Source organism: Lolium rigidum, chromosome 6, assembly GCF_022539505.1.
Source record: "Lolium rigidum isolate FL_2022 chromosome 6, APGP_CSIRO_Lrig_0.1, whole genome shotgun sequence".
Classification (NCBI taxonomy): Eukaryota; Viridiplantae; Streptophyta; class Magnoliopsida; order Poales; family Poaceae; genus Lolium; species Lolium rigidum.
This window is the reverse complement of record NC_061513.1, coordinates 211,618,075-211,632,564: the sequence shown is the minus strand read 5'-3', so window position 1 is coordinate 211,632,564 and position 14,490 is coordinate 211,618,075. Positions and strand designations below refer to the sequence as shown.

Sequence of the window (14,490 nt, the reverse complement as noted above, 5' to 3'; positions counted from 1 at the left end):
GAGGCGCCCTCACGACCTCCTCCATCCCCGCTCGACGATCTCGTCCTGAGCACGACGGAGCACAGATCGCCGGGGTGGATCCGTACGGCGCGGAAGGGCGGCCATGTGCGGGCGGTTGAACGGGCACGCGAGAAGCCGGCAGGCGATGGAAGGGCAGCGGCCGAGGATGCAGGCGCAGCTTGGAGATGGAGGATTTACTCAGAAGCTTCGGTTCGTCTGCGTCAAGCGTACACGCAAAGGTAACCTCCCGATCTGATCCCCTCCGCTGTGTCCATACAAGTACTATTTGCCAAAGCAAGTTTGTAGAGAGAAGCTGCTAAAGAAAGGAGAAAAGGAGCAGATCGGCCTCCATATTTTATTTACGTAGGAAGCTAGACCCTAATGTATGAAAGAGGAATTAGCATGACACAACATAGGGCGAAGCATCTCCACAGGCGGAGAGAGAGCGCACAGTTTTTTTGGTGGTGTATCAGGTTATGGAAGTACGCATTGGTGGAGTTTGTCTGAAAATTAGGATGAATAAGTATTGATAAATGTACTGAAAATTTTGCTGGCTCTCAATTTTTTTCTTTTCTCAGGCAGTATATTAACACATGATAATTTTGCTGACCAAGTCTTATGTTAGTTCATTCTGATCTTTTGATCAGGTCTGGATCCACTGGGCATATGGCTGTCGCTGTTGTCAGTTCTCCTTGTCTTCAGGTCAGAATTTTGGCTCTGAAGATTGATTACATTTTATTATTTCCCTGTTTTTTCGCATTTGATTGCATGATATATATAACAGGAGCAATAACACACGCTAATTTATTGTTTTCTGATTTACGGTTTACTATATATTGCATTATCTAGACACTTCATGTAGGCATCTTATTTGCTTATTCTTTTGTTTTATGATGAGCTGATCGATTGTATACAACACGCCATTTGTGTTCTCTTCATAAATAACGGATGGAGTATTTCTAAAGAACTCTCATTTCTTTATGTATGAAAATGCAGACCTGCTTTCAAGATACCCGACTAGGATCTCTTGCTAATGAGGTGAAGCCTTTCCTCTCTGCCTGATCATGTACTTTGCATTTATGTTTGTTGCCAGGATTTCCCTTGCTTGAGGCTTTACTACTGCATTTTAATATATCTCCCTTTTATTTATCTACAGTTCACGTCTGCCCGCTGCCCCCTCTCCAAAATCTCACTCCGTTGTGCCGTGGTACAACGGGAGACCGGTGGCGTTGATGACCGCCCAGGGAAGCGAGAGGCTGATGCAAGAGGCATGATATGTTGTGTTCTTTTCCTTTTCGTCAACTGATAATGCTTCCGGATAATTATACACTCAACGGGCGCAAAGCAACCCAAAATGTATTTCTCTTCTCATGGTATTTACCAGTATATACCTATACTATTTCCTTTCTTAGTTTTATAATTTCTGGACCTGATATGGAAAAATATACAACTCATCATATTAATTAGTGTTGATTCTCTGTAGTATTCAGTCTACTAATAGCTTCTATTTTCTGAAATTTAGCTAGAATTGTGTTACCCCTCTCTCAGTTATGTGACCAGAGTTTACAATATATTCTGTTAGAGAGGTACATGGGCAACACTCACTTCGCTGTCGCTCTGCCTCTGCATCCTCTTCGACGTTCAATAGGAGGATCATGTGCTGCTTGTCCACTTCCACATTGAGCCAGGGTGAGCAACTTCCTACTACTTCTTCCACAACTCTGTTGTTATTTAGTACCCATATATGAGCTCCATGTGCAAAATATTAGCTATATCCATATCATGAGATAACTGCTTGCTAATCCACGATTTCATCGTTTTTGGATTTTACAAGAGGTTAAGAAGATAAGATATGTAACATGTAATGAGGTATGCATGAACCTTTTACATTCATTCTTCTACTTTGATTTGGTGTATGACCTGTCTTGGAGCATGGTGGCGTTGTTGCCGGCCAACAGAGTGGTCGATTGTGTATGTATGTCCCCGTGTTTGTTTCTACAAATGATCCAAATGAAACTCGGAAGCTTGCAATTACATCGCGGGCATGATTTATTTTCCCGACATGATGCTAATGTGACCCCTGCTGTTTCTGCATGGTATTGTTCAGGAAAATGTGAAGACAAAGCATCCAGAGCTGCTGTACGAGTCCAAACTATACAGAATACTTCAAGGAGGAAGTAATACACGTGTTATCTTAGTCCAGTACCTTGTCTTCTCAAAGAGGAATTGACTGACGTCCCCTTCCTTTCTGCAGCTGGAATTCCAAACGTCAAGTGGTTTGGTGTAGAGGGTGATTACAACGTTTTGGTGATGGACTTACTGGGGCCAAGCCTTGAGGATCTCTTCAGCTTCTGTAACAGGAAACTGTCACTCAAAACTGTTTTGATGCTTGCTGATCAAATGGTATGCTGTACAATTAACACTTCGTATTCCTGTTTGGTCAAAATCAGATACCGCAGAGGGCTGTTGAACCATGGCCTTTGGTCCAACCTTATTTCAATCTCCCCCATTTCATCATTTGGGCTTTTAACGTCTTCCTTTTTGTTAGATCAATCGTGTCTAATTCGTTCATTCCAAGTCTTTCTTGCATAGAGATATCAAGCCGGACAATTTTCTCATGGGTCTCGGGAAAAGGGCAAATCAGGTAAATGTTATGTTCCACTGGTCTGCCTTTATTGATGGATGCATTCATAGTGCTCTTTTTTTGTGGGAAAGAAAATTTGGTCTTCTTATCCACAACTTACTTCTACCTGTAGGTTTATTGTATAGATTTTGGTCTTGCGAAGAAGTATAGGGATACTCTGTCCATATTTTTTATTCTCCATGATGAATCATAAGAAATGTCATATATAATTGTTGTTGTGAATTCTAAATAAATAGGCTTGGTTTGTGTCTTTTCTTACAGTCCTGGCAGAGAAGAAGATATGGACCAGATGATGGCTAGGTTGCTTCTGTGGCGCTGGTGCTAGCTAGACTGCTGCCGGTATTACAGTGTCTAGACAGCTGCCGGTATTACAACGTTTCTTTTTCGTAGAGAAATTATCAAGGTAGCTTGCTTGGTGTTAGGCATTTTAAACCGTTGAGAACAAATGATGCCCAACTAACCAATTGATCTCCGTGAATGTGAATTACTGGGATAATTTTAGGAACTTCTCTTTTTTTCTTGATATATGTCTACACCAATTTTCACTTGGGTAGTCAATTTTTTTAGTTTGGTTCATGTTGATGGACTCAGTTTATAAGAGGTACAATGCTTGTTGTTATATTCTAAATATTGCTTGGTTGGCTGCTTAACCGTTGCATCGTGGCAGATTGCTCAATTGGTGTGGACAGTTGAGAAAACACGTTTACCAGCTTGCGGAGATCGTGTATGAGGGTGTGTGCATACTCTGGCTCATGAGTTAGGGGGTCCATGCCTCCAACCCTGAATAATTGCCTCTGCTATGATTGTTTGTACCAGCTGTTTTCTTGGTTTATATAGTTTATGTTTGGCCAATTTAATTGTGTTTCATCTATTACTTAATGTTTGCATGAATCATTATGATTTCAGGTTCGATTTAATGGCCGTCTTTTCATGGGAGTAAATGGGTAAATCAAGCCCGGGTCGCACGGCAAGCGATTCCTTTACGGAGGTAATGATGCCCGAGGTGAGCCATTGTTGATTCGCTGTAGTTTTTCTCTTTATATTATTCTCGTGCTATACTTGAGTTATTGATGCTTCAATGATTTTCCAATCATAGGTTTCATTTGTTGAGAGCTTGGTCCATGAGAAAACAGATTATGGTGGATATCAGTTAAATGAGGTTAGCTTTTTTTTTTCCTTTTGTTGTTGATTATGCAACAATGTCACATCGCTGCTTATCACCTGGTATTCTGCACCCTCGATTTCAAATTCCAATTCAATAGATTGTGTGCACTACTTTTCATCGCTTCGATTTTCTCTAAATTTCCTGTATGCAGCATGCCATTGTGTGAACCGTTTGCAATCAATCTAGCTCATTTTGTATATTCTCTCCAAGCTATTATATGTTCATCAGATTGGCTATGCCCTAGATTATATATTTTGGCAGCATGATCATGTATCATATATAGTTTGATATGCTTGTTAAATATGGATGAAATTGGTGTCACTTTGTAACGGCTTTTCTCTAATGTCACAGTTTGATTTCTACAGTTATTAAGAGGCTACCAGTCTTCCTAATATTGCAGTGAAAGATGCTTATCTAGACCTTTTGATGCACAATAATTATCAAGTTCAGATTTTTAAGGCGTGCCTTTTGCAGGTGCATTGCTGGTTTTCTTTTCTCCGAGGTGTGCTCCACATCCCTCTGCTTGATCGATATGAGGTGAGGCCTTCAAGCACCTTTTATATTGTTCTGATGAGTTAGTAATGTCATAATTTCCTTTATTTCCTAATATATAAAGTATCTGCCAGTAGTCTCATATTCATGCTGTTGATGCTTTCCTCTGTTATACACATACAGACGATTGAATAGATAGATAGTTTAGCACAGTGAAGTGGTTAACAAGCAAGTCACATAGCCTGTCATAGAAGCTTCAGGAGCTTCGTTATTAATTCTTGGTTTAAAATTCCAATCTGATATATCAAACTTGAACCTACACAGGGTAGTCCTAAGGTAACCTTGTGCTTATATTTGACTCAAAATATATAAAAAGTGTGAAATCTGAGATGTGCGCAGGTTAGTGAAAATTTGGGAAGTCAAGAACTGCTATGTCTTGGGTTACTGTCATTAAATGTTTTCCCATGTGAAATAGAGGCCTTTGGCAGACTGTTGACAAGTAAGATAAACATCACTTCATATTATTCAATAGATAGTTTAGCACAGTGCTAGCATGTGTGAAGTGGTTAATGAGAAAGTCACATAGCCTGTCACAGGAGCTATATGAGGTGATGTTATTAATCCTTTGGTTTAAAATTCCAATCAGATATATCAAACTTGATCGTATATCTTTCTTTCTATTACAGGTTATCTTGCTTGGGCTTAGGGCTTGTGCACATGGATGGATGGCACGGAAGGGTTAGTGCATGTGCCATGTGTGCTTTATCAGGGTTACATAGCTCACAGTTTAATTGTGCGATGAAATCACTCGGAAGAGAAGCAAGTAGTTTTAGGTTATATGAAGTTCTCAACTTTGCAGCATTTTATTTCGCTGTATAGAAATGTTGGTCCAGCAAGTACAATGTTCTCTTCACCCGTGTTTTCTGTCCATCTAACTTCTAAAATAAGTTACACAATATTAGTTGACCACTTTATTTTCTTACAATTTGAATATCCCAAAGATTCAAGATTTATTTCATATACCATGCGCAGAGTACTACATTATGGCATTACGCTTTGTATTATGGTTTACCTTTTGAGTTTGGTTACCTTTTTGTGCCTGCTATTGTGTGTGATTAGTTAAGTGCCTTGGTATACTTATTCATTTTATTTCTCTTATGTGTAATTTTACTTGTTATTTATGCAGAGAAGATCAGGTTTTTATCATCAATTGCCCAAGTGCCGACCAATTCTTCTTTTGTTTATCACTATCAAGTGGTATTTCAGTTCAGTGATTTCGGTCATGGTCTCCATAGACATGCTGCAACAGTGGCCAAGGCAGCATAGGTGTATGTTTCTGTTGATGTTCCTTCTACAGTTCTATTGCTCCTGAGTTTTGATAGAACCTTGAGCGTTAGTTATCACAATATATTATCCTATTTTCCTGATTGTATATAAGAGTTTGCTACTCCATTCATCATATATGTGATTTATCCAAATTTTATCTTATTTGATGTAAAAAAATGTATTATTATTTTCACTCCTATTTTTTTGTCTTTATATAAAATGTAAATCGACGCAAATTCTACGGGATCGTGCGCCAAGGCGCACATCTAAATCTAGTTAAATATATACGTACCTCAAAATGAAGTTGTCCTGTCACTGTAAGATAATCGTACATTAAAAATTAGGGAGCGCCTAGTGATGAGTCGCCTGAGAGCTGATGTCAGTAGCTTACTAAGCCGTTTATCACTTTAGTTTTGGTGTTAAGTTTTGTGCGTTCGTATTTTTCACTAGAAAAAATAATCGTGCAACCATTTAAGATATAAAATAAATCTTAGTAGCAATTTACGTGTAGCTGGAAAAGACTCAGTTGCAACCCACATGTAAGTGGGAATTCAATTGCGACGCATACGTAACTGGAAAAATCTCAATTGCAACCCACATGTATGTGGAAATTCTTAGTTGCAACATATGCACAACTGAAAAAATCTCAGTTGCAATGCTCATGCAATTGGAAAAAAATATCAGTTGCACCTCACATGTAAGTGAAAATTCTTAGTTGCGACGCAGACGTAACTGGAAAAATGTCAGTTGCAACCCACATGTATGTAGAAATTCTTAGTTACAACATATGCGCAACTGGAAAAATCTCAGTTGCAACGCTCATGCAATTGGAAAAAAAATCAGTTCCAACTCTCATGCAATTGGAACAAAAATCAGTTCCAACCCACATGTAACCGAAAAAATCTCAGTTGCAACCCACATACAACTGGAAATATATCGTTTGCAACATACGTGCAACTGAAATGCGCAACGTAAGCGGTTCCATGGGAGAGAGAGAAAGACGCCTTGAAGATAGGAACCGTCGCCACGAACCCACTTTGTGAGGCCCACAAAAAACGAATCAGCCCGCTTACGCGTCGGGCCAACAACAACACAAACACACACAAATAGCCCAAAAGTCAGAGCACGAATCTACAAAGCACAAAATACGAATCTCCAAGCCGCTCGACTTAAACTTATTAAGTATCATACGCCTGATTTCCAGCAAATCCCTAAAAATTAGGCGAGACAAAGCTGGAAAAAGCGCCTGTTGGGTGTTGCTCCCTCCAGTTACTCAAGGTGACCTAGCTCTAGCGCTATCAAGGCTCCACTACTAGCCAATCCGCGGCGCTAGGGCTAGGACGCCACTGCCCTTTTTCTGCCGCCACACTCCGTTGTGGATCATGCCCCTCCTCTTTGAGGCCCCGTGGTCGTGGATTGTTCCGGTCCTAGGCGAGGTTCATGGAGATCTCTACCCACATTATACCCTTTTTTTTTCGCCGGAACATCTAGCATGTCAACCATGGCAAGTCCACCACGGCAATTACTAATGTGTCGGCGGTGGCAGAAAATGTCAAGGTTTGTGGGATTGAAGAGATGCATAAGGCTTGGAATGTGGAAGCATAATCTCAAAGGGAAAAAAACTGGCTAGTGGAGTACAAACATCATGAATGTGAAGCTGAATGTACATTCACGGTGCCGTGGTGGTGGATGGCGCACGTCTCAACTTCAGATGGTAAACAAATCAAGGGCCCGAGTGGATAAGGAGCGTGTAGCACCTGCAGATTGCAGAATATGGCCAGGCCAGCAAAGAAAATAATCAATCACACCTATTGCAATCTACTACTTGATCAAGTAGTCAAGTGCAGCGGGGCACACGAACTATATATAACCAAAAATATCTTGTTGCTTGCTGCAGCCTCCGAGTCCGATCTAGACTAGTGGAGGTTTATGAAGGTTGTTGGGTGGGCATTCACTCATTCAGTTTTCCATCAGCAGTCGCCTCTGCCGACGGTGGAACCTCCGGACAGGGATCCGGTGACATGCCCATGGCATGTCACCGATGAACAGTGCGGTGACATGCACCTAGTTCTTTGCCATTGGATCCAAATTCGATGGGCAGATGAACATGAATAGGACTATGCTACAGTGTATGTGCTACAGTGCATATGCTACAGTACGCACGCTACAGTGCTACAGGAACGGCCACAGTGACAAGCTACAGTACTTAATCTGGTCCGCTCGTTTTTGATCCAACGACCCATAGTGCATGTCACCGCACTGTTCATCGGTGACATGCCATGGGCATGTCACCGGATCCCTGTCCCCTTCCCGTTTTCACAACTTTTTTGATACAGCGGAAACACCACGTTTTCAGGCAAAGCTAGCTAGGCCTAGGCAAGATGCACCTGCTTGTCTCGCTGCTGCCGCCGCCTCCTAAAGCAAGTTGGCTCCTCCTCACATGCCTTTCTCTGTTTCTCACATGCACAAAGAGGCGCCACACTATGACATTTGGGACCGCCGCCGTTGGTGCGTGGAGAGAGAAAACGTATAACGAAGAACAAACACAATGATGTGGCGCGGAACAATGTGAAAGTGCATCGGAGAGGTTTGTTAGATGGGGGAAAAGCAAGCAAGGACCATTCATTCTCGGTACACTTCCACTATCGAGTAATCAAATATCTTCCGCTCAACTATCGCTCCTGTTTGAATCTTAGTACAAAGTAGCCGCCTTCTTAGGAGGCCTGCTCCGGTGCTCCCCCCTAAACTAAGTTGAAGGGTTATAATTGGGTTTTTTTTTGTTGGGTCCGCCAAAACACATATCTAGCCAATGTATACCGATCCGTATCGATACAATATGTGTATGAAGAAAAAACAAAGATCACATGACCAATTAACGATCTCATCCGCCTAAGTACCATCCCACGTCGTTTTGAAACCGTAGATACGTACAAAAAATGGTACAACAAAATGTGGACCATACGGGTCTGCACTTGGCTGTGCGGACGATGGACCAACACTGAGATTACAACCTTGCCCTCGATTACAAAACAGGTATGGAAAGATTTCCACCGTTGTTGTGTTTGACCCTCCTAGATTTTTTTCAGGGGAGGAGCACTGGAGCAGAAGTGCCTTCTTAGGTACTGCCACTCCTTGACGACATTTCGTCACGATGGAGATAAGGATAGCCACTCGTTCACGAATAATATCGTCGGAGAGTTGCCGCTGACACACATCACATTCGCTAACTAATTAACATAACTTAGCTGCGGCCACGCCACTCATTAGCTTTTCTTTGGGAGAAACATATACATACTTATATGGGCTGGCTTGCACATGCGTGCAAACAACAAGGAAGAAGCTGCCCTCTTCTTTTCTGAAAACATTACGAATTATTTATATGGATACTAGCTACTACCTAAATTTGTTGACCGGGAGCAGGAAGTGGTTGATCGACTTCAATTCGATTTTGGAATCACCTACTAGCTATTCCTGTCATCCCCGGAAGCTCCCAAAACTGGGATGGGATCCTCTAACGTTGAGTTCCAAAGTCAGGTAAGCTACAGTATCCTGACTTTTCTTCTTCCAAATCATACGATTAATACCAAAACGACTTAAATTATTTTACATAATACAAATTTATGTTATGAATTTAGAGTAATTACATACAGGCACAATTATGGTGTAAAAAAACTTAGTTTAAACTTTTATTTCTACAGTAATTGTCTACAGTAATTATCTACAGTACATATTAGGCTATAATTTCCTGACTTTGCTTCCTCATTTTCCCTGACTTGCTTCCTCAACGTTAGAGGAGCCGGTTCCCCCAAAACTGTGGCGACACGACGTGGATAAAGGTCGTCAGCTCAATTCAAGTATCTCGGCCGCCAAAAGCAGCCTGCGGCCGAAAAAAAAAAAGAATCGATTTCCCCGAGATAATTGAGCTTCAGTTCAAATGTAGCAGGATCATTCTTTGCCATCTTTGATTCGATCGTTTTAGTTTTTTTGTGCATGGACTTTTCTCTCAAGGCATATGATCTTAGAAGGGGTCATTGGTGTAGCTAAACCCATCGCTGGGGTCAGTCAACGAGTGCCTTTCAAGTGGATCACAAAAGCGTGAGCGAATTACATAAGGTCCAAACCCAATTCTTCCGGGACAAAGATGGGGAAGAAAAAAGAGCCCTCCGGTTCCCGACTGTCGCAAAATTATTGCCATGGAGAGCCTAGGTAGCTAACTTTTCTGGTTCATCATAGAATGAGAAACACAAAGATACATTACCGAAAACAGAATTTTATACTATAACATACTGACAAAAGTTGGAGCCAGCATGCCTACTTACTTGAGAAATTAAAACAACGGGCACCAATCTTTACATTCTTTTACCTTACGTGTATTTTGTTTAATCAATTTTTTGTACATGCGATCTCATGAATCCTAGGTTTTGACTTTTAAGGCGAACAAAACAAGGAGGGCGATGTGTTGGCAAAGAATCATTGGATTATAGCAAACCCATCCCAAGGGGTCAGTCAATGAGTTCCTTTCAGTTGGATCACAAAAGCCATAACGAATTACACAAGGTAGCCCAATTCTTTCATGACAAAGATGGGGGAGGATGAAAAGAAAAAGAAAGTCCCGATTTAAATAAACTTTTTTTAAAAAAAATAGTTGTATCTAACCCTTATTGTTATCACTAAACACTCTGGCGGTATGGTTAGCCGTGCTGACGTCAATGTCACTTTGGTGGTATCACATCAAACCGTACCGCCTAGGCGGTATGAAGTTTAAGATCACCGCCAAACCCCCTGGAGGTACCACACCTAACGGTACTGATAGAGTGTTTGGAGGTACCAAAAAGGATGTGATCAGTTTTTCAGAATTGCCCTCCCATATATAAGGCCCATCCGTATTTCAATATAAAATTGAACATTAAGAATCAAATAATAATATATTAATTATATAATACATACTACCTATGTTTATATGATTTTTTTAAAAAAATGGGGAGTTACCTGGCCTCTGCATCAAAGAGTTGCATATAGCCTTGATTTATTTTATTTATTCAACAAAGACCGGTAAAAAGCTTTACAACGGTCATACAAACTAAATTTGTCAAATAAGGTAACAAAACACCACGAACTAACACAATGATAAAGGATCAAACGGGGCCTTATGCACCGGCCACAACCATCCCCGGCTCCTTGGCAAAACTCTAGAGATAGTGCCTTATGTGCAAGCGGGGATCCTTGTCAGGCCAACACATCTTCACACTGTAGATCTAAGCTAGGATCCTTGTCAGGCCTGCTAGCTGCCATCGACGCCAGATAGCTCCATCATCATGCATGTGTCCATCGTCACACGTCTGACACCAAGACTCCGCTGCACCACTTCAACGAGACTCGTTGTCGAAGATGCAGTAGATGGAACACTGCTCCGCCACCAGAGCCCTCCAGCCAGCATGTGTTCCAAAATGTTGCCCCGACAAGGCTGAACAACAACGAAGTGACGCCATCATTTGATCCAGGTTTCCCCGGAACAACTGGGCAGGAGGCTAGAGATTTGCAGCAACGTCGCTTTTAACAAGGTAACGGCGCTCTCATGGGCGCCGCTATCATCGGCCCTGACCGCATTGGATCCTCGCCTGCCATATCCACCACGAAGACGACAATGAATAAGCCTTATACATTTTTTTAAAAGTCAAACTATGTAAAGATTGACCAAAATTTTAAAATAAACTATTAACATGTACAAAAATAATCAATATCGTCTGTTTCAAGGAATAAGGTTTGCATATTCTCTGCCCTTTCTTTTCTAAAAATATTATCAATATTGATACTCCCTCTGATCCTATTTAATCGACGCGGCTTTCCTGCTTACTTAGGCTAGCAACTCTGCACCGCTCGCGTCAATCTTATGCGAGCGGAGGGAGTACCTGAATTTGCTAACCGGGAGCAGGAAGTTGTTGATCGATTTCAATTCGATTTGGAATCGCCTGCTCTGCTCCTGTCATCGCCGGAAGCTCCAAAACAGTGGCGACGCGGACGTGGATAAGGTCGTCAGCTCAAGTATCGCGGCCGTCAAAGCAACCTGAGGCCAAAAAAGAAGGAAGAACCGATTTCGCCAAATAATTGCGGTACAGTTCAAATGCAGGAGGATCATACTCTTCCTTCTTTGATCGGTTAGCTTTGAACAGTGACATGCTTCAGTTTTTGCGTCCAAGGACTTTTCTCGCACGCAAGCGATCTTCGAAACGACGGGATCATTGGATTAGCTAACCCATCACTAAGGGGCCAGCCAATGAGTGCCTTTCAATTGGATAACAAAAGCGAGACCAAAATACGTAAGGTCCAACCGAATTCTTCCAGGACATACATGGGGAGGAAAAAAGAGCCCTCCGGTTTCCAACTGTCCCAAAATAATTGAGAGGGAGAGACTCTCTAGCTAACTTTTCCGGTTCATCATAGAGCAAGGAAAAAAAGAAACATTAAATAAAATAGAATTTGAAACTATAATAAAAGATTAATAATAGTTGGAGCTAGCACGCCTACTTCTTGAGGAACAAATGATAGTCGGACCGAGCTTTTCGTTCTTTAATCTTGCACTGTTGCACATGTACTTCTTTTTGTACACGCATTTTAACAAAACGTGAGTTTTTTTCTTCGAAATGGAAGCTTTATCCTCTACATCCGAAGAATAAACACTTATCCGGAGAATAAACACTTACAAGAGAGATATAAAGATCAACTCCAAGTCACCATTCTAGCAACAACTCACACCTACTGATAAAGGGGTGATCACGAACAGGGGCATACAAGAGAGATATAAAGATCAACTCCAAGACACCATTCAAGCAACAGCTCGCTACACCTACTGATAAAGGGGTGATCATGAAGAGGGCCATGTGCCCTGACATCACATCAACGCACATTATCTAAAAAACCAAAAGCCTCACCAACGGCTCATTGGCAAGTAAGGAGCACAACCGATCTAGCAAATCCTCAGCATGCACCAACACACACGCGTAGAGGTCGCTACCACCGTCTCCCGCGAACCCATCTCAATGCATTGTATTTGACAGGCATGCCGTCGACGCCGCCATGACGCCAGATGGTGCCACCGCCCTGGGCGCGTCCATCATTTTGCATCCGTTGCAATAAAATAAAATTTTGAAAGTAATAGCAATATGTAAATGATCTCAATGAGAGAAAGCCCAATCCTCTATGCAGCAAGAGGACATGCTCAAGTGTGTGTGAACTTATATGTGACAAGTGTTCCCGAGGGCGGCATGGATTCACTGGCATTTAGACTTCTACACAATATGGTAAATATCTTGTCAAGTTTCCTTCCTTTAGGGGTGGAGCTTAGATCGGGTGCAACCATAGATATGATCAAGTACACCCCTTATGACGGGTCCTAGAGCCATTTTCATTAACAAGTATAGGAACCATTAAGACATAAATGTCCCATCATAACAATTAGTTCATGGGTCCCTGACATAAACCCCTCCAATGCAACTCAAAGTATTTGAAAACGGTTTTTGTTATTCCGTCCCTTCCAACACTCGTCATCACATTAAAGTGCAGCCCTATGAGCCCATATAGGTGAAGTAATATGCAACCGACGTTCGCATAAAACAGTCATAGAATAACATAAAAGATAAAAATTTGACCAGATACTCATTGCACATCATATAAAATCATAGCCAGATCATGATATTCCCTTAAGAACATGGGGAACTACTCACAAGTGCCAAACATGATATGGACTAGAGGCATAATGATTACAACACAATCTGAAATTATAATCTCTCCACTAAATAAAGACAAAGTACCAATCATAAACATGCAACTAGCCTTTAAAACAATATCCGGGGTTCAATCAAACAAAAACTATGAGGGGGATGAAGTTGGTCTCATAGATGGTGATGGCGATGATGATGGTGCTGATGAAGATGTTGATGGAGATGTCTCCCCCTACGTCAAGGAAGAGTGGTGATGACAATGGCTTTGATTCCCCCTTCATCGGAGGCACCGGTGCGGCAGGATCTGTCCTCTCCTACAGTAGGAGAGGACTTTCGCCTCCACCGCCGCCTCAATAAATCTCAAGAAAATATGGTTTAGATTTCTAGCGAGACAGGGACGTCTATAAAAAGGGGACCCGAGACAATGCTCGAGGCCCATTTGGGCATGGGTGGCGCGCCACATGTGCTCATTTGGCCCTCGTGGCCTCCCTCGTGTGCTTCTTTGGCCCACAGTCTTTCTCTCGGTGAAAAACTGATCAAGTATTTTTATCTTTGATTTTTAGGTGTCTAGAAGGTTACCGAAACATCAAAATACAAAAAAGGAGGTATTCTGTCTCCCAGAAATTAAATACCAATGAAAGGGCATTTGTAGTAAAGTATCGTAAATCAACTAAAAATACATAAATAATGATGTATAATGGCAAATATCATCCAAACTGATCATATGACTCACAATATTGATGATGTAAAATGCACGTATCAGGTGCCTTGCCCCGGCTTGTTGGAGTCTCTCAAAACTCCAAATGGAGCTTGGAATGTGGTGACGATGGATTTTATTAATGGTCTGCCGGTTTCGTCGGGTTATGATCGCATTATGGTGATTGTGGATAACTTTTCGAGGTATTCTCACTTTATTCCTCTCAAACATCCATTCACTCCACTCCCCGTTGCAATGGCCGATGTCAAGGAGATATACAATTTCCATAGTCTCGCATAGTGATCTCATTTTCACCAGAGACGTTGTGGCAGGAGCTTTTAGGTTGACACAAACTGAATTACGCATGAGTTTAGCCGTGCATCCGGAGATAGATGGACAAACAGAACGGGTAAATCAATGCCTAGAAGGGTTTTGCGTTGTTTTGTCG

At 41.7% G+C, this 14,490-nt stretch overlaps 1 long non-coding RNA gene across 1 annotated transcript; it reads left to right on the top strand.

Annotated features, from left to right (window-relative positions):
• Window positions 1–2,107: 2,107 nt before the first annotated feature.
• Window positions 2,108–2,800, top strand: LOC124668457. Its single transcript, XR_006991703.1, has 4 exons — window positions 2,108–2,177; window positions 2,255–2,403; window positions 2,549–2,644; window positions 2,757–2,800. It is a non-coding gene; the product is annotated as an uncharacterized LOC124668457 (long non-coding RNA).
• The last annotated feature ends 11,690 nt before the right edge of the window (window positions 2,801–14,490 follow it).